The following is a 24,624-nucleotide window of genomic DNA, read 5'->3' on the forward strand; positions in this document are numbered from 1 at the left end:
ACTCAACATAAAAACATGAATTGAAAGGGAACAGAGATCTAGGAAACAAATTCGAGGTTTCTTACTTACAATACTTAGATAGAATTGAAGAAGGATCCAAGAAGAATGCGTGGCCATAAACAACTCGTCAATTGAAGTTCTAGAGAAAAAGTTATGGTGATTTGAAGTTGATGAAAGTTAGGGTTTTCTGTCCCTTCTCTCTTCTCTCTATCAATCCATGGCTCACACACAAATGCGGGGAAGAATGATGCTGAAATGAAGCTATGTGTGGGTTAATATATGTGGGCTTGGGCTGGGTGTGGCCTAATTTTATTTTTCTAAGATAAGTGTTTTAATTTGTATCCTGATTATTTTTATCTCCCCAAAATACAAATTCTAATTTCTTAACCTTCTTTGCTCATAACTAATTTATTGATTATGATTTGACCGAGTTTTACAGAAGGCATGATGGGGGCACTTCCTTAACATCTCTTTGTATCTGTCCCATGCTTTATAGAGTGATTCTCCCTCCTTTTGAGTGAACGTGTGAATGTCATTCCTCAATCTTGCTAGCTTTTGTGGGGAAAGGTACTTGGTCAGAAACATATTCACCATGTCATCCCAAGTAGTTATACTCCCCAAGGGTTGAGATTATAGCCACTGCTTGGTTCTATCCCTTAGAAAAAAGGGAAACAACCTCAATATTTTTGCCTCAGAAGACACTCCATTACCCTTAACCGTGTCACATATTTACAAAAACTAGATATATGCACATTTGGGTCCTCTTGCAGGTTGCCACTGAATTGGTCCTGCTGTGCCAGTTGAATGAGAGAAGGCTTCGTCTCTAAGTTATTAGCCTCTACAGCAAGTCTCACTATGCTACTACCACAACTATTAGTGGTGAGATTGGTAAAATCTGTAAGAGTTCTCATTGTGTTATTTTGTCCCTCCACCAACCTTTTATTCTCTTATTCTTTCATGACTTTTTTTTTTCTTTCTTAATCGGAATAGAGTCTGGTCAATTTCTAGATCGTATTGAAAGGAGTCTTTAGAATTATCACTCCCTTCAATTTCGGAGTTATATTGGAAAGACTCTTTAGGATTATTGCTTCCCTACATGCACAAAAGAAACAAATCAACGCACCAATGCGAAGAAGCTTAAGGTAAAGCAAAACATGATGAATTAATAATACTAACAGACACACCAATCTTAATTTTGAAGACACAATGCTTGAATGAATAAGTAAAATAGACAAACCCTAATGCAGAAAGAATAACAAAATCAATAAAAACCCTAATAATGAAAAGGAAACAAACACAACGAAAACAAAATAAGACTAGGATCTAATTTAGAAATTTTACCCATAGTATGATGTGAATCTCAATTAATTCCCGGTAACGGCGCCAAGTAATACCACAGTGAGTGGATATCATTTCCACGAGGATTAATGGATTGAGCACACATATATCAAGTTAAACTACTAATTAGATCAATAAAACTTGGATTTGTTGAGTGCTGAAATCTTAAAGACATGCTGAAAAAGTAAAAGCTTGAAGAAACTTGAAAGCTAGGGTTTTGAATTGCTTAAGGCAGTATGTGTGATTGTTGGAGGAAAATATATATGATGGAGAAGTCAAGGGTTTTGGAGATGCTTAAGTTTTTAGAAGAATTAAACTTTGTTTTCTCTATTCAAAGCAATCAAGGATCATTCACGACAAATCTTAAATAACCGATTCCCAATGTCTTCGTTCCTCAGTTTCTCCTTAATTAATCAACAACAAATGTCTTGGTCAATCGATTAACTATAAGAGGTTACGTGCAAAAACCGATTCAATTCCATATAAGATTCAAAAGTAGTCCTCAGGTTGGATTATATGTCACGTATCCAAGCTAATTGTAACAACCCTGATTTTCGAGTACATGAGATCTTTTCTGAAAGTACGGATTTCTCTGGAAGATCAGTAAAGGGAACACCTCTGCTATATCATCAAGTATCTCAATCCTTATTATCATTATGTCATCCTTAAGCTATAACCTTCTTTGAGGCAAGCTCGATAATGCAATCACGAAGAACCTAGTTTTTGAACCGTATCGGTTGGCAGTTTTGATTCTGATTTTTGTAAATAGTCTCTGTTTGACGAACCGGACTCAATTCATGAGAGGAGAGAGATAATAGTATAATATTATCATTATATTAGTATTAGAAAATGCTTGAATGACATTATAAGGTTACCTGATCTGTTTTTGTTAAAAACAGAAAATCGATTTAGCCGGGTTTACGGTTTATTGGTGCAGCTTAGCACCAGCACTCTCTGATGAATTTAGCAATGCTAAGGCCTCATTATATATGTTCTATTCTCATAATAAATATGTTACTAGTGTCATTTATGCTAGTAGCTCAGAAAATAATTTTTAGAGATGTTTTTACGAGTGTTCCGGTACACCTAGTTTTAGTAGTTGTACACCAGAGATATTTTAATATTATTTTAATCCACCTCCAAGCCAACAAATCACAACTCACCTTACACCCCCAAGACCTCCAAGGCTGTCTCATTTCATCATTTTGGCCGAAAATAACAAGAGAGAAAAGAGAGAAACTTTCATGAACACTTAATCTTCAAAGCTTGATTTCTTCTAAACTAAAACTCAAATCAAAACTCCGATTTCACCAAAATGATCATCTCTTCTTCCTCTACATAACCATGTAACTTATCAAGGATGGAAATAAGGTGAGATGGCTGTCTCCCTCACATTTCAATTCGGTTTTCAAGGAAAACCATGCAAAACATGTGTTTTCTTGATGTTCTTCCTTAGGAATCATGCTTAACTTGACATGAGGGCCAAGAAACATGAATTTCTAGCAAGTCTAAGGTAATATATCTCTTCCTAACATACTGAGTGAGATTTTTTCAGTTGAGAGTTTTTGGATTTAAAGTTGTTCTTGATGTGATTTAGGAGGAAAAAGTGCTTAAGGACCACCTAAAAGTTTAACCGAATTAGGAGCAGCAAAACCAGGTAGGAATTGACAAATTTAATCTTGATTGATTGTGTTTGAGTTGTGTGATTATGATATGGTTTGGCTGTGCTTGAAATTGATTGTTTGTATGAGTAATTCTTGTTGAAATTTTGGTGAAAATTTGATGGAATTTGATGAAATTCAAGCTATGAATGTGTGTTCTTGGAGCTGCTAGAAAACAAAACCCTAACCCTTAAATTGAGGTTCAATTTGTGTTAAAATCATGTAGAAAAGATGGGGTTTTAGTGGCTGGGAATTTATTTTGAATTTTGGTAAAAATCGGTTGCTGAAAAGATTGAAAAACGGGTAAAAACAAAGAAAGAATCTGAAGAATTTACGAAGAATATGAAGAACACCTTTTTGATCCATAAAAGGGCAAGGAAGTAAATATTTTGGTGTTTGGGGGGTTATTTTGTATTTTCCAAAAGTTAGGGTGGTAAAAGTAGAAATATTAAAAGTTACGAGTAGTAAAAAGTGAATTTTAAAGGTTAAAGGTTAAATTAAAGTTAATTTTCTAAAATTTAATAATAAAATAATAAATAATAATAAAATATTAAATAATAATATTTAATTAAAAATAATAAAATAATGCGGAAAAGGCAGTTTTCTATAAAAGCTTTAGAAAGACAACTTTAAGCGCAGAATCTCATAATTACCTTCATAAAACACTTAGGGAGTGGTAAGAACGTATTAGTGAGGCAAAGATAAAAGAAAGATAAAAAGTTGAAGAAAAGATAAAAACTAAAGAAAAGTCTGTAAGGTTTTAATAATAGAAAAACAGACAGAAATTAGTGAACGAACTAGGGCAACATAGTTAGTCCTTGAGTTGCAACTAGGGTTAGGTATTATATGAAAAGTTAAACTGTTTCAGTATAGACTTAATGAACCTATACTTGGGACAGGCGAACTATTCATACCGAAATTTACATAAACTTTAAATACATACGTTAAGCAGAGAAATCAGAGCAGAGTAGAGAAACACAAAAAATAGAGTAACCAGAGTAAAGTAAAGAGATAAAGAGAAAAAGAGTAATATAGATACAGATGAAAAGAGTAATCAGAGAAGAGAAAAGAGATACAGAGAACAGAGTAATTAAAACAGAGTAAAGAAATACAGAGAAAAGAGAAATCAGAGCAGAGTAAAGAGATATAAAGAGAAGAGTAATATAATAAAGACCTATATTTATATATATATATATATTAGTTGCTTGATGCAAGCCAGAGCTATATTCAATATATATTAGTTGCTTAATGCAACCCAGAGCCTCTGTAGGGACACTAAGTTACCTACAGCCATTTTCCGCTTCCCTAGAGTTGAGCAGAGTATATATATATATTTTTGCAGTAAGCAGAGGCTGTCTCAAATGAGCGGCTATTATCATATGCGCATTTATTTAGGAACGGAAAATCGTATCCGAAAAATCGGGATTACTCGTGACCGGATAAATGTCGGGATTGCGGGCAGCCAACCGACACATGAGCTCATGGCCTGCGCTAGGGCTAGACATGCATCATTCTTGTCTGCGCATCACTCTCTGTTGCATTCCTTTCTGTGTGTGATCTACTTCTTTATGTTTGTCTGCTCGTATGCTATTTCTGTGCTTTATTTTCTTGTATTCTTTTGTTTGTGTTCTGCTTTCTGTTGTCTCTACTTTCTCTTTCTATCTTTATATTCTATTTACTGCTTCGCTATATTATGTTATTCATCTTTTAATTGACCCCAAATAAATGAACGTAACTAATAACCCCGGCCCTACTAAGAACTCCCCAGTTCTTACCCCTTCTCTCTCCCTTCCCCCTTCAGATGGAAGTAAGAGTACCTTACCATAGTTCGCTTATGACTGTTCGCAAGAAGAGGATTCTGCTCTAGATAGTCTTCTGAGTCTAGGGTGAATATCGTTCTCTGATTATATGTATATACTGTGAGACCAGCCAACGTCTGCACCCCGTTCATATGCACACTTTAACCTAAATCCTGTGTACGAGATTCCTATTGTGTGGCTACTTCATGAGGTACCAGAGAGACGTCCTGTGGAAAAGTCTGATCGTGCAGAGGAGCAGCAGATGATGTTCTATCTTTTGATGATGTTCCACCTGACTTGAGTTTTGAAGACCTAGAACGTACTTTCCCTCGCTTTAGTAGTTTAGAGGGACTATGTGAGTATAGAGTCTAGGCTAGCCTAGGTGCCAGCTTAGAGACCTCTTGAATAGGTCAGGACCTGGGATGTTGTATGTATATACATGTATATAGATATTATCTAGCTATATCTAGGGGTGTTCTAACTAAAGGTCTATACTCTAATAAAGGCTGAATCACCGAATGTTGTCAACTACTTGTGATGTATTTATGTGTGGTTATTTATAACTATTTTATCTGTTATTACTTGTGAATTGATTATAAATGATTATGTGTATTAATCCAAATGTTTTAAAAAAAAAACACCACGCAAATTAACTACGCGTTTAACAACGAATTAGGCTCATATGATAAATAATAGATAATAATTAGGAAGACAAATTGGTAGCGCCCAGTTTCTGATATGATCTAGATATATTGAAAATTGGGTCGTTACAATTTGGTATCAGAGCAGTTCGTTCCCAGTAGAGCCTGGGGAGTGGACTGACTATGCTTCATTGCATACTCTGTTGTGTGTCTCATGCGTATAGGATATCCCAGTGATATATGTTGCATGATTGTCTCTGTGTTTTCATTTTGGGAATGTTCACACTTGACTTGAAGTGTTAAGACTAATCACCTTAACAATGATTGTTTAGTGTGAACAAGACTACAATAGGTTCACGGAGACGAGGCATACGGGAAGGAATTCCTAATGTTAACTACGAGAGGGAACAGGAAACGTTTATGGCTACCATGAACAACGTGGCTGAAGTAGTGCGTGAAGCTGCTGTAGCAGCGGCTAGGGCTATTGAACGTCTCAGAGTGAGAAATGGGAACGAGAATAAATACGGAGAAGATAATGGGAATGATGAGAACAACTTAGGGCATCCTGAAAGACCTATGACCCTTGCGACATTTATGAAGGTTAATCCGCCTAAGTTCAAGGGTACACTCGTTGCGACTGACACTGATAATTGGTTTCGAGGTATTGAACGATCACTAAAAGCGCAACATATTCCGGAAGGACAAGACGTGGAGTTTGCTACTTATATGCTCGAGGGAGAAGCTGAGTACTGGTGGTAGGGGATACAGCAATTGCTACAACAGAATGAAAATGACATTCCTTGGGATATCTTTAGGGACAAATTTTATAAAAAGTATTTTCTGGGAGCAGCACGAGAGGCTGAGGAGATGGAGTTTATGTAGTTGAAACAAGGGGATATGACTATTGCTGAGTATGCCCGTAAGTTCGATGACTTGTGCCGTTTCTCCAAGATTTGTCAAGGGAACCCAGAAGACTTTGAGGAATGGAAGTGTTTAAAGTTTGAAGGAGGACTCCGAGAAGAACTGATGAATTCTGTTGTTTCGCTAGAGATACGAAATTTTGCTGAACTAGTGAATAAAAGTAAACTAGTGGAAGAATATTCAAAGAAGGTGGCGATAGCTCGAGCAAGTCGTAGGGAGGATTCACAAAGAGACTTTGTTCAAAATTTAGCCCCTCAAGGTCGTAACTTTAAAGCCATTGATCAATTCCAGTGTTGGAATTGAAACCACCGAGATGTCAGCCTTCTAACTTGCAATAATGGTAGTGACAATAACCGTGACATTGAACAAGGACATGAGAGTCAACCTCACCAAGCTCAAAGTGGTGTAGTATGCCCAACTTGTGGAAAGCATCATGGTAGTAGGCTTTGCCGGTTCAGAACAGGTTTATGTTACTACTGTAATAAGGAAGGACATCGGGCAAGAAACTGTCGAAAAGGAATGGAAGATGAGTCCGCTGGCAATACTATAAAGTTTGGATTTATCACTCGAGGTAAAGTAAGTCAAGGCAATGGTAAACGAGCCCGTCAGGCTTACATAAACACTGCATGTAAGCAATGCGAAAAAGAGCATAGTAACAGGTCTTGCCAGTTTGGATCACCTAACTGCTATGCTTGTGGAGAACTTGGACATGTTGCCAAGGATTGTCCGAAGGGATTTACTCGAAATCCAATCAGAACCCAACAACAAGGACGAGTGTTTGTTATCACTATTGACGATGTTGTGCAATCGGATGCCCTCATTCAAGGTCAGGTTATGTCAAGAATCAATTTTTAACTGTACTGTATGATTCGGATGCATCGCATTCTTTATTTCTCTAACTATTGCTCACGAGTTAGGATTATATTTCTTTAAATTGAATTTTTACTTGATTGTCCATACACCTACATCCCAAAATGCTTTGACCAGTTTAGTGTGCCTGCAAGTACCATTCGCTATTAGGAACAGGACTTTTATACACTATCTAATCTGTTTGCCTCTATATGGTTTAGAAGTTATTTTAGGATTAGATTGGTTATCTAAGTATCATGTTTTCTTTGATTATTTTAAAAGAACTGCTGTTATTCTATCCGATAGTCTATGTACTAAATCATTTCTGTCCCACACCTTATATCTGAATTCTGTAAGAGTTACCTTAGGCGGGAGTGATTGTGAGGGGTACGTTCTATTAGTGGCTAGCTCGAATGATAGTGAATTAAGCTTAGAACGAATCTGAATGATGAAGGAATTTCCTGATGTTTTCTTAGACGACATACCTGAGTCTCCTCCTCAGCGAGAGATAGAATTCAGTATTGATCTAGTACCTAGAGCCGGACCGATTTCTATAGCACTGTACTGGATGTCACCATTGCTTGCAGAGCTGAAGAAAGCTGTGAGATAGGATCGTAGTGGCCTATGGAGGTACAAGAACAGAATTTGTGTGCCTAACTCTGGAGAATTGCGACAAAAGATTCTTGCTGAAGCTCACCAAAGTAGATTTTCTATGCATCCTGGATTGACAAAGATGTATCGAGATTTGAAACAAATGTTCTGGTGGTCGGGCTTAAAGAAAGAAGTAGATGATTATGTCTCAAAATGTTTAACCTGCCAGAAGATAAAGGTGGAACATCAGAAGCTGTCAGGAACCCTGCAACCCTTAGAAATACCACAATGGAAATGGGAGCAAATTACTATGGATTTTGTCACGGGATTGCCAAGGACCTCAACAGGACACGATACCATCTGGGTAATTGTGGACAGGTTGACAAAGTCAGCGCACTTCCTTCCGATTTGAGTTGACTATACTTTAGAAAGGCTGGAATGAATATATATATTCAAGAAATCGTACGACTACATAGGATACCTTCGTAAATTGTCTCAGATCGAGTTTCGAGGTTTACTACTAGATTTTGGGGAGCTTTTCAGAAAGCGTTGGAAACAGAATTGCACACAAGTATAGCATACCATTCTCAGATAGATGGACAATCAGAGCAGACAATCCAAACGTTAGAAGACATGTTACGATTATGTATGATAGACAACCAAAGCAGCAAGGATAACTATTTGCTGTTGGTCGAATTTGTCTACAACAACAGTTGCCAATAAGGTATCGGGATGGCACCATACGAAGCTCTCTACGAAAGAAGATGTCGGACACCATTGTGTTGGAATGACGATGGGGAAGCTAGTGTCTTAGGTCCAAACTTAGTGTAAGAAACTACTGAGAAGATAAAGGAGATTCATCAGAAGATCCAGACAGCACAAGGCCGTCAAAAGAGCTATGCCGATAATAGACGTAGACCCTTAGAGTTTAGTGACGGAAACCGTGTCTTTCTAGAAGTAACCTCGATTACTGGAATAGGTAGAGCCCTTAAGACTAAAAATCTTAACCCACGATACATAGAACCTTTCCAAATACTTAAAAGAGTCGGTCTAGTAGCTTATCAAATAGTCCTTCCTCCTTATTTATCAAACCTTCATGATGTTTTTCATGTCTCGCAACTTAAGAAATATATTCCCGACAAGAGTCACATTTTACAACCAGAGACAGTACAGTTATGAAATGATTTGACATATCAAGCATCACCGGTTCAGATCGTAGAAAGAAGTGATAAGCAGCTAAAAGGCAAGACTGTTCGCTTAGTCAAAGTAGCATGGGAACCAAGAGGAGAGGAAGAGCTCACTTGGGAACTGGAAGATAAGATGAAAGCTGATTACCCGCATTTATTCCTAGGTAACTGAAATTTTGAGGGCAAAATTTTCTTTAGGAGGGTAGAATGTAACAACCCTGATTTTCGAGTACATGAGATCTTTTCTGAAAGTACGGATTTCTCCGGAAGATCAGTAAAGAGAACACCTCTGCTATATCATCAAGTATCTCAATCCTCATTATCATTATGTCATCCTTAAGCTAGAACCTTCTTTGAGGCAAGCTCGATAATGCAATCGCGAAGAACCTAGTTTTTGAACCATATCGGTTAGCAGTTTTGATTCTGATTTTCGTAAATAGTCTCTATTTGATGAACCAGACTCGATTCATGAGAGGAGAGAGATAATAGTATAATATTATCATTATATTAGTATTAGAAAATGCTTGAATGACATTATAAGGTTACCTGGTCTGTTTTTGTTAAAAAACCGAAAATCGGTTTAACCGGGTTTACGGTTTACTGGTGCAGCTTAGCACCAGCACTCTCTGATGAATTTAGCAATGCTAAGGCCTCATTATACATGTTCTATTCTCATAATAAATATGTTACTAGTGTCATTTATGCTAGTAGCTCAGAAAATAATTTTTAGAGATGTTTTTACGAGTGTTCCGGTACACCTAGTTTTAGTAGTTGTACACCAGAGATATTTTAATATTATTTTAATCCACCTCCAAGCCAACCAATCACAACTCACCTTACACCCCCAAGACCTCCAAGGCTGTCTCATTTCATCATTTTGGCCGAAAATAACAAGAGAGAAAAGAGAGAAACTTTCATGAACACTTAATCTTCAAAGCTTGATTTCTTCTGAACTAAAACTCAAATCAAAACTCTGATTTCACCAAAATGATCATCTCTTCTTCCTCTACATAACCATGTAACTTATCAAGGATGGAAATAAGGTGAGATGGCTGTCTCCCTCACATTTCAATTCGGTTTTCAAGGAAAACCATGCAAAACATGTGTTTTCTTGATGTTCTTCCTTAGGAATCATGCTTAACTTGACTTGAGGGCCAAGAAACATGAATTTCCAGCAAGTCTAAGGTGATATATCTCTTCCTAACATACTGAGTAAGATTTTTTCAGTTGAGAGTTTTTGGATTTAAAGTTGTTCTTGATGTGATTTAGGAGGAAAAAGTGCTTAAGGACCACCTGAAAGTTTAACTGAATTAGGAGCAGCAAAACCAGGTAGGGATTGACGAATTTAATCTTGATTGATTGTGTTTGAGTTGTGTGATTATGATATGGTTTGGCTGTGCTTGAAATTGATTGTTTGTATAAGTAATTCTTGTTGAAATTTTGGTGAAAAATTGATGGAATTTGATGAAATTCAAGCTATGAATGTGTGTTCTTGGAGCTGCTGGAAAACGAAACCCTTACCCTTAAATTGAGGTTCAATTTGTGTTAAAATCATGTAGAAAAGATGGGGTTTTAGTGGCTAGGAATTTATTTTGAATTTTGGTAAAAATCGGTTGCTGAAAAGATTGAAAAACGGGTAAAAACAAAGAAAGAATATGAAGAATTTACGAAGAACATGAAGAACACCTTTTTGATCCATAAAAGGGCAAGGAAGTAAATATTTTGGTGTGTGGGGGGTTATTTTGTAATTTTCAAAAGTTAGGATGGTAAAAGTAGAAATATTAAAAGTTACAGGTGGTAAAAAGTGAATTTTAAAGGTTAAAGGTTAAATTAAAATTAATTTCCGAAAATTTAATAATAAAATAATAAATAATAGTAAAATATTAAATAATAATATTTAATTAAAAATAATATTTTAATAAAAATAATAAAATAATACGGAAAAGGCAGTTTTTTGTAAAAGCTTTAGAAAGACAACTTTAAGCACAGAATCTCATAATTACCTTCCTAAAACACTTAGGGAGTAGTAAGAACGTATTAGTGAGGCAAAGATAAAAGAAAGATAAAAAGTTGAAGAAAAGATAAAAACTAAAGAAAAGTCTGTAAGGTTTTAATAACAGAAAAACAGACAGAAATTAGTGAACGAACTAGGGCAACATAGTTAGTCCTTGAGTTGCGACTAGGGTTAGGTATTATATGAAAAGTTAAACTGTTTCAGTATAGACTTAATGAACCTATACTTGGGACAGGCGAACTATTCATACCGAAATTTACATAAACTTTAAATACATACGTTAAGCAGAGAAATCAGAGCAGAGTAGAGAAACACAAAAAACAGAGTAACCAGAGTAAAGTAAAGAGATAAAGAGAAAAAGAGTAATATAGATATAGATGAAAAGAGTAATCAGAGAAGAGAAAAGAGATACAGAGAACAGAGTAATTAAAACAGAGTAAAGAAATACAGAGAAAAGAGAAACCAGAGCAGAGTAAAGAGATATAAAGAGAAGAGTAATATAATAAAGAGATATATATATATATATATATTAGTTGCTTAATGCAACCCAGAGCTATATTTATATATATATATATATATATTAGTTGCTTGATGCAACCCAGAGCTATATTTATATATATATTAGTTGCTTAATGTAACCCAGAGCTATATTCAATATATATTAGTTGCTTAATGCAACCCAGAGCCTCTGTAGGGACACTAAGTTACCTACATCCATTTTTCGCTTCCCCAGAGCAGAGCAGAGTATATATATATTTTCCTGCAGTAAGCAGAGGCTGTCTCAAATGAGCGGCTATTATCATATGCGCATTTATTTAGGAACGGAAAATCGTATCCGAAAAATCGGGATTACTCGTGACCGGATAAATGTCGGGATTGCGGGCAGCCAACCGACACATGAGCTCATGGCCTGCGCTAGGGCTAGACATGCATCATTCTTGTCTGCGCATCACTCTCTGTTGCATTCCTTTCTGTGTGTGATCTACTTCTTTATGTTTGTCTGCTCGTATGCTATTTCTGTGCTTTATTTTCTTGTATTCTTTTGTTTGTGTTCTGCTTTCTGTTGTCTCTACTTTCTCTTTCTATCTTTATCTTCTATTTACTGCTTCGCTATATTATGTTATTCGTCTTTTAATTGACCCCAAATAAATGAACATAACTAATAACCCCGGCCCTACTAAGAACTCCCCAGTTCTTACCCCATCTCTCTCCCTTCCCCCTTCAGATGGAAGTAAGAGTACCTTACCATAGTTCGCTGATGACCGTTCGCAAGAAGAGGATTCTGCTCTAGATAGTCTTCTGAGTCTAGTGTGAATATCGTTCTCTGATTATATGTATATACTGTGAGACCAGCCAACGTCTGCACCCTGTTCGTATGCACACTTTAACCTAAATCCTGTGTACGAGATTCCTATTGTGTGGCTACTTCATGAGGTACCAGACAGACGTCCTGTGGAAAAGTCTGATCGTGCAGAGGAGTAGCAGATGATGTTCTATCTTTTGATGACGTTCCACCTGACTTGATTTTTGAAGATCTAGAACGTACTTTCCCTCGCTTTAGTAGTTTAGAGGGACTATGTGAGTATAGAGTCTAGGCTAGCCTAGGTGCCAGCTTAGAGACCTCTTGAACAGGTCAGGACCTGGGATGTTGTATGTATATACATGTATATAGATATTATCTAGCTATATCTAGGGGTGTTCTAACTAAAGTTCTATACTCTAATAAAGGCTGAATCACCGAATGTTGTCAACTACTTGTGATGTATTTATGTGTGGTTATTTATAACTGTTTTATCTATTATTACTTGTGAATTGATTATAAAAGATTCTGTCTATTAATCCGAAGGTTTAAAAAAAAAACACCACGCAAATTAACTACGCGTTTAACAACGAATCAGGCTCATATGATAAATAATAGATAATAATTAGGAAGACAAATTGGTAGCGCCCAGTTTCCAGTATGATCTAGACATATTGAAAATTGGGTCGTTACACTAATCTTATCCAATTGAATCTTATGCAGGAATACAATTTTCAAAAATCGTTCTAATCCAAATTATATGTCGTGTTCAAAACTAGGGTAATAAAAATCATGTTCGTCTCGCATGCATTGGAAACGCTATGTCTAGTCAATATAGAAAGAGTTTTCAAGCACAATTCTGATATAAGCTCTGTCGAGTGAGTAAACGAATTCAAAATGGGATTAGCGCACCTGTCGATACTACTAATCCTTTAAGGATGAAGAACGAAATACTTAATCATAAACATATCAATGTAAGCCTTAAAACAAAAGGAAACTTAGATTAATAATTCATAGTGACTAATGGAGAATGCAAAAACACTAAGATGAAAATGTCTGCAAAGAACTCTCTGTGTCCTCCTCTGTGAAACAGACAAAGGAAAAGCTATAGCCACTACTTCAAAGAAGAGGAAGCGCTCTAAAACCTCTACCCCTTCACCTTATGCAAACTATGCTAAGAATCCCCTGAATGAAGAGGACAAGGAAAATCAGCTGCTGCCTTCCACTGACCCAATCAAATTCCCCAATTTTTACTGTGAACTTCGTTTTCCCAATTTCCAAAAGAAGAATCTAAACATTGAGAAGAAACTACTCCTTCCCAATGATGTGAGACGTGCTTTAAACACCCGCATTCTGGAATTGGGCCTGAATTTTGTTAATAGAGATTTGGGGAGGATCAACACTTCATGGGTGAGGAGATTTTTTGGCAACTTCTTCCGTGCCAATCTCGATTCAGTTCAGCTGCGGGGTAGAGAGATTATGATCACTGAGGCTGCTATTGGGGATGCACTGCTCTGCCAACTTCGTCCTGATGACAAATGCGCCTATAAGCAGGCAGAGGTGGCTATCCACTGTATGACATTTGACTATGAGGCGCTTAAGCGCGTGATTGCCACAACTGATGCCCCTTGGGTGATGGATTCTAGGAACAAGAAACCCAAGGGGATGCGTTTCACCTTGCTGTCGAGGGAAGCTAAGACCTGGCAGCATATCTTCGCCCATTATGTCCTGCCCACTACTCACTTCTCAGAGATTCCGATGGATATGCTAGTTCTGATTGGGTGTGTGATGGAGGGGAAGGAGGTGAACTTCCCTCGGCTAATCAGGCAGAGCATGTTGTGCGCGTATATCCGTGGCCTCCTGCCATTCCCTACAACGGTCACCAGCATGATTGAGCTGGCGGATGTCCAATGGCTGGATGATGACGTGACACCACCATCCCCAGATGACGACGACAAGGAGGTTACCATTCCATGGGGTGCGTGGGTGCACGAGAAGCCCCTACCCAAACGCCGTTCCCAAGCCAGAGCAGTGGAGGAGGCAGCTCAGCCCTCGTCATCAGCAGCAGCAGCAGGACCCCCCTCTACTTCAGCAGCAACAGCATCCTTACCACCACCACCAGCACCTGAGCCGACTTACCTGTTGGTGCAGCACCTACTTCGCTTCATGGAGAGCCTCGAGCGTCATGTCAGGCGATGTCTCGACCGCATTGACCAGGTGTTTGCCTCATAGGGCATTGAGTTACCTCCACTCCCAGACTCTCCCGCCTCTGATGAGCAGGATCAGGAGGAGGAGCATAGTGAGGAGCCGACACATCAGGATGCACTTCCGGAGATATAGGTTACCACTGAGGTTCAGGACCCTCCTGAGGTTTAGCAGGACACTCCACAGCCACAGCCACAGCCACAGCCCAGCGCGATTGTTGACCCCCATCCCGAGCTTCAGCAGTAGCATCGAGGACGATGCTTAATTCTAAAGTGTGGGGAGGTCATCGTTCGTGACCGGTGTTTGCATTTATGTTGTGAACTTTTAAACATCTAACTCTAGTTTCTGCTACTTTATTTTATTTTGCACTTTATCTTTTAGATCATTTTGGGATTACTGTACATATTTGCTATTGTAGATACCCTTATTTTGGTAGTTGCACACTTTTATTATATATATATATATATATATGTTTTACATCTTGGCTTTGATTGTGATTGGAAAAATGTTTTGGATTGTTAAAACCTAGTTAACCCTTCTGTTCATACCCTGGGTCGAGTTGTCCGACCCGAGATGTTCGATGATAAAGCGACCGACCTATTTAGGTCAGGCTATCCGACCTGTTCTCAAAGGGGTCAGCCAAATCAACAGGAAAGCCCAGTAAAGGGCCCAAATAGAGGAACACGACCCACATCCAAAGGCAATCCAAGCCTATAGAGATAAAGGCGGTTCCCTTAAAGATAAGCTGACTTCACTCAAGATAAGATAAGATAAGATAAGATAAGATAACTAACTTATCTTATCAGAAAGGTCAGCCCACACTACTATAAATACACTGGAGCACCCAGGTATAACTCATACTCTGATCCTACAATAAACCTGCTTAATACCCATGCTAACTTAAGCATCGGAGTCTCTTGCAGGTACCCCCACCCTCCGGTGACCAAGGATTAGAAGTGCAGCCAGTCCAACAAGTCGGACACAATAGCTCCGGCCGCCACCAGCCAGCCGGACACCTCATCTTCGACCAGTACAGAAGATCTCATCCGAGATCGACCTACAGTTTCAGGTAACCCTCGGAACATTGGCGCTGTTGCCGGGGAACCTGGAAGTCCTCCCAACACCATGGCGGACGGCCCTGACAACGACCACGATTCAGATCTGGAAAACAGAACACCGCACAAAAATGCGGATACCACGCTAAAGGATACTCCGGAATCCAACGGGGACAAAAACTCATCAAATCCGGGGGTAATAGAAGTACTTCAATATAGCTTAAAGCAACTTAAAAAAGAAACCCAACAACAACGAGAGGTCGGGAAGGATCTACAAAGAGAGGTACGGCGGCGTCGAGAATTGGAAGATAAACTACTGCAATTAGAAGCCGATCTCAAATCAAAAGCTCCTCGGACCACTCCTGAGGAAAATTCACACAAAGAACAAGATCCATTCACCAGGAAAATCATGAAAACCAAAATTCCAAAAGACTTCAAACTCCCGGATATGATTTTGTATGATGGTACCATCGATCCCAACCATCATCTCAGCAATTTTAGAAGCAGAATGTACCTCACGGACGCCTCAGATGCCATTCTCTGCAAAGCTTTTCCAACAACTCTCACGAAGACAGAAATCAGATGGTTCGACAACCTACCTCCAAAGTCCATCTCAAACTTTGATGACCTGGCCAAAAAAAATTCCTAGCCAGATTCTCCATCCAGAAAGATAAGGCCAAGCACGCCCCCAGTTTACTGGGGACCAAGCAAGGAGATCGGGAGAGCCTCCGCAACTACATGGAAAGATTCAATAAAACATGCATGGGACAATCCATACCAACAGAGGCCGCCATCATGGGACTCATCAATGGCCTACGAGAAGGACTTTTTAGCCAATCCATATCAAAGAAGTACCCTACCTCCTTAGAAGAAGTGCAGGAGCGAGCAGAAAAATACATCAACATGGAAGAAAACGCTCGGTTGGGAGAAACCTCAAAATCCGGGGTCCCCTGCCGAGATAAAGACAAGGAATCCAAAAGGAAAGAAGATCGACAAGGAGAGAAAATCAAAAAATACCACAATTACACCCCTCTCAGGGCATCCCTGGTCGACGTATACAAAGAAGTCTGCCATACGGAGAAAATACCCCCAGCTCGGCCACTCAAAGGCAAAAGAGGAGAAGGAAACCGGAATGAATATTGCGAATATCATCGAGTGCGAGGGCACTCCACCAACGAGTGCTTCGATCTAAATGATGCACGGAAAACTTGTCTCGCAACAAATTTCCCTTCGGCAAGTATACCGAATTGTCGTCAAGTAAAACTCACAATAGAGTGAGGTCGAATCTCACAGAGATTAATGGATTAAGCAATCAATGGTTAATTGAATATCCTAGTTAGACGAATCAGATTGGAGTGATAAGCAACAAGGAAATGTAAATTGACAGAAAAGTAAAGAAAGCAATAAAGTGCAGAAAAGTAAAATGGCAAGAAAAGTAAATGTAAGAACTAAAAATAAAATGAACATTGGGATCAAGAGATATTGCAATCCTCCGGATCAAGTTCATTCTCAACTCTTCCTCAATCAATACACTCATTGATCTCATTGGCAATCTTAAGTGATCGAATTACAATTTCTTGTAATTCAATCTCTCAAATCTTGATCAATAGCCAATTCCTTGGTCAATTGCTCATGAGAAGAGATGAAGTATGGTCACTGATTATACCACATGCATTTCCCAAATCAGGTATTGAGAGGATTATAGTCACATATCCATCCAAACCCAATTTGGTCCAGCATGAGAAAGTATTTCTAGCTTGATCTCTTCATTCCTCTTCCAAGGTCCAGAAGAGATCCAAGTATGAATAGTTTCTTTTCCAAGATAACTACCCAATTGGATGAAGATCGAAAGCTTTCAAGTAAAATCAAGAGAAAAGAAAGGAGAAGAAGAATTAGAACTACAATTGATCCATTGAATCACAAGAGAGCTCTCTAACCCAATGAAAAGAGTTAGTTGATCATTGCTCTACCAAAATAGAAAAGAAAGAAAGTGCAGAAAAGTAAAGATGAAGATTGAAACTGAAATTGAAACTTCAAAATTCATAAATGAAAATTACAACTAAAATGAAACTACTCCTAAGGAAGAAAAGAAGAGAAAAGGAAGAAGAGTGGTTGAGGGGAGGGGTCCGAAGACCCACTCCCCTTGGAGTGTGCCAATTCACAGAAGTTCGAATTGGTCTTCACTCTCTCCCCCTTCCTTCAATTCTCCAGAATTCCAGAATGCTTTGAATGTAAAAACTAAGGCCTTTTTATAGGCTCTCCTAAATTACAAAATGAAAATAAAAGCAAATTACAATAAAATGAAAATTCCTATTCTAGATGCTTCTTGTGGTCTTGATTGGTTGACAATTGTGGGCTTGCCTGCTTGAGCTTTGAAGTGGAATTGAGAGAGAAGTGGGTTAAGTTGAGGCCCAGGTGCTAAAGTTAGTGCTAAAGTTAGTCACACTAACGCTACAAGTGTGGCGTTAGTGCTGAAGTTATTGTGGCTAACGTTGCACTTGCTGCCGAGTTGGTATTTTTGGGGCTTAAAAGATGCCTCTTGTTTGTGCTCAAATTTCATGCCCACTATATAGTATTATATATCGTTGGAAAGCTCTGAATGTCAGCTTTCTAACGCAACTGGAATCACCTCAATTGGACCTCTGTAGCTCAAGTTATGCTCCTCTGAAGTGGACATGGTCGCTGGCATACGTTACTGGAAATGTTGATTGCCAATAACGCTAGCGATCAGGGCTTCATTATTGCCAGTTTCTGAAGATCAAACTTAGTGTCCACCCCATACTATTATACATGTTTGGAAAGCCCTGGATGTCTACTTTCCAATGCCTTTAGAAGCCCATCATTTGGAGTTCTACAACTCGAGTTACACTTCTTGGAAGGTGAAGAGGTCAGGTGGCCTTAATACAGGTTGATACCATATTCATCATTGCATTTTCGGGGCAGGTTTTCTCCCTCAAATTTAGTGTCAACCATGTAGTGCCATATATTCTTGGAAAGCTCTGAAATCCTACTTTCCAATGCCACTGGAATCACCTCATTTGGAGCTTTGTGGCTCAAGTTATGCGTGTTTGAAGAAGGCATGGTCAGGCTGCCAGGTGGGACTTTTGCCCACGTTAACTAAGTTAACGTGGGAGTTAACGTGGCTCTTTGTGGCTTGTGTTAGCAACGTTAGTGACAATGTTTGGTGTCACTAACGTTGTCGACAACTTCTTCTTCTTCACGTTAACTTCCACGTTAACTAGGTTAACGTGGGAGTTAACGTGGCTTCTTGGGGATAGTGTGTGTTCATCCCAACGTTAGTGACTATGTTTGGTGTCACTAACGTTGTCGACCACTTTGTTTCCTCACGTTAGCTTCCACGTTAACTAGGTTAACGTGGAAGTTAACGTGGTTTAATGTGACTTGGCCAACGTTAGTGATAATGTTGAATGTCACTAACGTTGGCTTCCCCCCTTTTTTCTTAACGTTAGAGGCCACGTTAACTAAGTTAATGTGGCAACTAACGTCCCCACTTATGAGCTTGGTCCAACGTTAGTGATAATGTTAAGTGTCACTAACGTTGGCTCCATTTTCTTTCTTCAAAGTTAATGCCACTAACTTTTCTCACTAACGTTGGGGCTTTCCTTCCTTCCACGTTAGTGTAACTAACGTAGCTACTAACGTGGCTTCTTCTCTTCTTCTTTTGGCCTGAAATCAATCAAACAAAGTGTATCAAAGTCTTGCTCTTAATCATGGGATCATGCATCATCCAATTTATCATATAATTCATGCAAAATTCTCATGAAATCACTCAAAGTTCACAATGTTTGCTTGAATCAAGATGTAAGTGAATATCTACCCAAAACTAGCTTATTTCCTAAGAAAATGCATGAAACTACCTTAAAAACAGTAAAAAAAAAAGGTCAGTGAAACTGGCCAAAATGCCCTGGCATCACAACACCAAACTTAAAGCTTGCTTGTCCCTAAGCAAGTACTGGAACAAGTGAATGATGAATGGAATGCCAAGAGAAATGAGTCATTTTTGTGGAAGTCATGTCCCTGGTTTTATGGTGGTTTCATGCATAGCAACTTAGGTTCATTCCTGGCTTTCAGACCTTTATCATGTCCTAGAATACTTACTGTGATTGCATCCCATGAGACTTTTATTCATTGATCCTTTTGTTGTCATTTCAGGGCTTATTTGTGTTCTTTAAGCTAAGTGCTCTGTAAGGGGGCAACTCTTTAAAATAAGCTTTCAGCCAACACTCCCGAACCAGTTGGTTCAAGGTGCTAGGTGTTGAAGCACCCCTAAGGACTTACTTGCTCAAGTCTTTCCCCCATACATACACACCACAGACATATGGTTTATTTATTTTCTTTTCTTGAGACCTTGGTGTCCAGCACCTCTTTGGGTTACTAAATGCTCTGTAGTGAGGGTTACTCTTGATAGTGGACTTTCAGCTGATAATCCCGGGTTAGTTAACCCATGTTACCAAGTGATAAACCACCCCAAAGAGCTTATTCATCCAAGTAGATCCCTCACATAGGAGCACCACAGACACATGCTTCAAGATTAAAACCATTGGTGCCTAGCCTTATTGCTTACTTTTTTTTCTTTTATTCTTCCACTTTCATTGTTCTTTCCCTCTTTCTTATTAGGATCTTCTTATTTAGCTAGTCTCATGGGGTGTGTCTCAAGCATAGTATTCATGACAGATAGTTGTCTTCCCACCCTTGTGGTTGAACCAACTTAGCTAACTTATGACCACACTACAAACTCATGAACTCATTCCATAGTATGAACTCTACTCTGGTCTTTTAAAAACACTCATTCTCCTTTCATTTGATTCAAAAGGGACAAGCATACAAGTAAGCAAAGTAAGGATGCAATAATGACATTCAGACTAGAAAACACAGCCTTAATCAATAAAAAGTTTAAAAGACAGAATTGACATGCTTATTTACAGGGAACAAGCACACATACATACAAAGAACTTAGAAGACAATCATGCAATTGAATGTACTGGAAATAAGTAAGAGGAGAGAGGAACTTTACCACCTTGTAGTTCATCTTTATTGTTGTTGCCCTTCTTTTCCTACTTTTCTCCCTTCCCACACCAATTTAGACTAATTGTTTGTCTTCAAGCAGCAAATAAAACAGTGGTGGTGGGGTCTATGATGGGTCATGAATGTCTTACATACTGAAATGTAAGTGATGTATGTGGTTAAGCAAGCAAGAATTAAGGATAACACTGCAAACCTAAGAAGCAAAGGCATTATGATTATACAAACAAGTGGTGTTGCTGGATACATTGCATAGAAAAATAAGTGGCACACCAAACTTAGTGTGACACTTTCTCTTAGAATTGATGCAAGTATCCAGAAAGATTGAAAACAGATTGTTGCAGGGCAACACCAAACTTAGAATGTGATCATATGCCAATTTTATTTGGAAAGAAGCTGAGTAAAGAACTGTTGTATTAATAACAAAATCACCAAGAGCCAAAGCTGTCACGAACAGGGGCTTCTTGGTGAGGCATTAACACAAACAGTTAGAGATCATAGAAAATAAAGAACTAAAGCAATTACATGAATAAAGCAAAACAAAAGAAAATGTCTAATCTAGGTAATGAACCAACCGGTAGTTTGTTAATCACAATTAATCCCCGGCAACGGCGCCATAAACTTGATGCACGGAAAACTTGTCTTGCAACAAATTTCCCTTCGGCAAGTATACCGAATTGTCGTCAAGTAAAACTCACAATAGAGTGAGGTCGAATCCCACAGAGATTAACGGATTAAGCAATCAATGGTTAATTGATTATCCTAGTTAGACGAATCAGATTGGAGTGATAAGCAACAAGGAAATGTAAATTGACAGAAAAGTAAAGAAAGCAATAAAGTGCAGAAAAGTAAAATGGCAAGAAAAGTAAATGTAAGAACTAAAAATAAAATGAACATTAGGATCAAGAGATATTGCAATCCTCCGGATCAAGTTCATTCTCATCTCTTCCTCAATCAATGCACTCATTGATCTCCTTGGCAATCTTAAGTGATCGAATTACAATTTCTTGTAATTCAATCTCTCAAATCTTGATCAATAGCCAATTCCTTGGTCAATTGCTCATGAGAAGATATGAAGTATGGTCACTGATTATACCGCATGCATTTCCCAAATCAGGTATTGAGAGGATTATAGTCACATATCCATCCAAACCCAATTTGGTCCAGCATGAGAAAGCATTTCTAGCTTGATCTCTTCATTCCTCTTCCAAGGTTCAGAAGAGATCCAAGTATGAATAGTTTCTTTTCCAAGATAACTACCCAATTGGATGAAGATCGAAAGCTTTCAAGTAAAATCAAAAGAAAAGAAAGAAGAAGAAGAATAAGAACTATAATTGATCCATTGAATCACAAGAGAGCTCTCTAACCCAATGAAAAGAGTTAGTTGATCATTGCTCTACCAAAATAGAAAAGAAAGAAAGTGCAAAAAAGTAAAGATGAAGATTGAAAGTAAAATTGAAACTTCAAAATTCATAAATGAAAATTACAACTAAAATGAAACTACTCCTAAAGAAGAAAAGAAGAGAAAAGGAAGAAGAGTGGTTGAGGGGAGGGGTCCGAAGACCCACTCCCCTTGGAGTGTGCCAATTCACAGAAGTTCGAATTGGTCTTCACTCTCTCCCCCTTCCTTCAATTCTCCAGAATTCCAGAATGCTTTGAATGTAAAAACTAAGGCCTTTATATAGGCTCTCCTAAATTACAAAATGAAAATAAAAGCAAATTACAATAAAATGAAAATTCCTATTCTAGATGCTTCTTGTGGTCTTGATTGGTTGACAATTGTGGACTTGCCTGCTTGAGCTTTGAAGTGGAATTGAGAGAGAAGTGAGTTAAGTTGAGGCCCAGGTGCTAAAGTTAGTGCTAAAGTTAGTCACACTAACACTACAAGTGTGGCGTTAGTGCTGAAGTTATTGTGGCTAACGTTGCACTTGCTGCCGAGTTGGTGTTTTTGGGGCTTAAAAGATGCCTCTTGTTTGTGCTCAAATTTCATGCCCACTATATAGTATTATATATCGTTGGAAAGCTCTGAATGTCAGCTTTCTAACGCAACTGGAATCACCTCAATTGGACCTCTGTAGCTCAAGTTATGCTCCTCTGAAGTGGACATGGTCGCTGGCATACGTTACTGGAAATGTTGATTGCCAATAACGCTAGCGATCAGGGCTTCATTATTGCCAGTTTCTGAAGCTCAAACTTAGTGTCCACCCCATACTATTATACATGTTTGGAAAGCCCTGGATGTCTACTTTCCAATGCCTTTAGAAGCCCATCATTTGGAGTTCTACAACTCGAGTTACACTTCTCGGAAGATGAAGAGGTCAGGTGGCCTTAATACAGGTTGATACCATATTCATCATTGCATTTTCGGGGCAGGTTTTCTCCCTCAAATTTAGTGTCAACCATGTAGTGCCGTATATTCTTGGAAAGCTCTGAAATCCTACTTTCCAATGCCACTGAAATCACCTCATTTGGAGCTTTGTGGCTCAAGTTATGTGTGTTTGAAGAAGGCATGGTCAGGCTGCCAGGTGGGACTTTTGCCCACGTTAACTACCACGTTAACTAAGTTAACGTGGGAGTTAACGTGGCTCTTTGTGGCTTGTGTTGGCAACGTTAGTGACAATGTTTGGTGTCACTAACGTTGTCACGTTAACTTCCACGTTAACTAGGTTAACGTGGGAGTTAACGTGGCTTCTTGGGGATAGTGTGTGTTCATCCCAACGTTAGTGACAATGTTTGGTGTCACTAACGTTGTCGACCACTTTGTTTCCTCACATTAGCTTCCACGTTAACTAGGTTAACGTGGAAGTTAACGTGGCTTAATGTGACTTGGCCAACGTTACTGATAATGTTGAATGTCACTAACGTTGGCTTCCCCCCTTTCTTCTTAACGTTAGTTGCCACGTTAACTTAGTTAACGTGGCAACTAACGTGCCCACTTATGAGCTTGGTCCAACGTTAGTGATAATGTTAAGTGTCACTAACGTTGGCTCCATTTCCTTTCTTCAAAGTTAATGCCACTAACTTTTCTCACTAACGTTGGGGCTTTCCTTCCTTCCACGTTAGTGCCCACGTTAGTGTAACTAACGTAGCTACTAACGTGGCTTCTTCTCTTCTTCTTTTGGCCTGAAATCAATCAAACAAAGTGCATCAAAGTCTTGCTCTTAATCATGGGATCATGCATCATCCAATTTATCATATAATTCATGCAAAATTCTCATGAAATCATTCAAAGTTCACAATGTTTGCTTGAATCAAGATGTAAGTGAATATCTACCCAAAACTAGATTATTTCCTAAGAAAATGCATGAAACTACCTTAAAAACAGTAAAGAAAAGGTCAGTGAAACTGGCCAAAATGCCCTGGCATCACTAAAGAACATCATAGAAAAATTGGTGAGGGAAGGAAAACTAGATCGGTTTCTAGCCACCCGAGATGACGACCAAAGAAAGAGACGAAGGGACGAAGATATCGGACGAACCGCGCGATCACCTCGTACACCGGAAAGACACCTCCACATGATACACGGCAAATTTGCAAGGGGAGGAATCTCCAAATCATCTCGCAGAAGATATCTCAAAGAAGTATATCATGTCGAGGGGAAGGAAGAAGCACCCGACATCCCTGCAATTACATTCACTAAAGAGGACCCATCCGGTATCATCTCGGGACACGACGACCCCATGGTCATCACCATCATACTGGCAAACGCCAATCTGCACCGCACATTAATAGACCAAGGGAGCTCTGCCGACATCTTATTCAAAACTGCCTTTGACAAGCTTGGCCTAGAAGACAAGGAGCTTAGGGCATACCCGAACAGTCTGTTCGGACTGGGAGATACCCCGGTACAACCACTGGGATACGTGTCACTACATACAACCTTCGAAAAAGGAAACCAATCCAGAACACTCAAGATAGACTACATTGTGGTCGACGTGAGTTCAGCCTACAATGTCCTAATAGATCGGACAACACTAAATCAACTCAGCGCAATAGTCTCAACTCCACATCTATGCAAGA

General features: G+C 38.8%; 1 non-coding gene across 1 annotated transcript; it reads left to right on the top strand.

Moving 5' to 3' along the window:
• Positions 1-439: 439 nt before the first annotated feature.
• Positions 440-546, top strand: LOC148555534 (small nucleolar RNA R71). Its single transcript, XR_015886848.1, has one exon. It is a non-coding gene; the product is annotated as a small nucleolar RNA R71 (small nucleolar RNA).
• Positions 547-24,624: the final 24,078 nt, after the last annotated feature.

Source organism: Arachis ipaensis, chromosome B6 (assembly GCF_059453495.1).
Source record: "Arachis ipaensis isolate K30076 ecotype BB chromosome B6, ASM5945349v1, whole genome shotgun sequence".
NCBI classification, from domain to species: domain Eukaryota; kingdom Viridiplantae; phylum Streptophyta; class Magnoliopsida; order Fabales; family Fabaceae; genus Arachis; species Arachis ipaensis.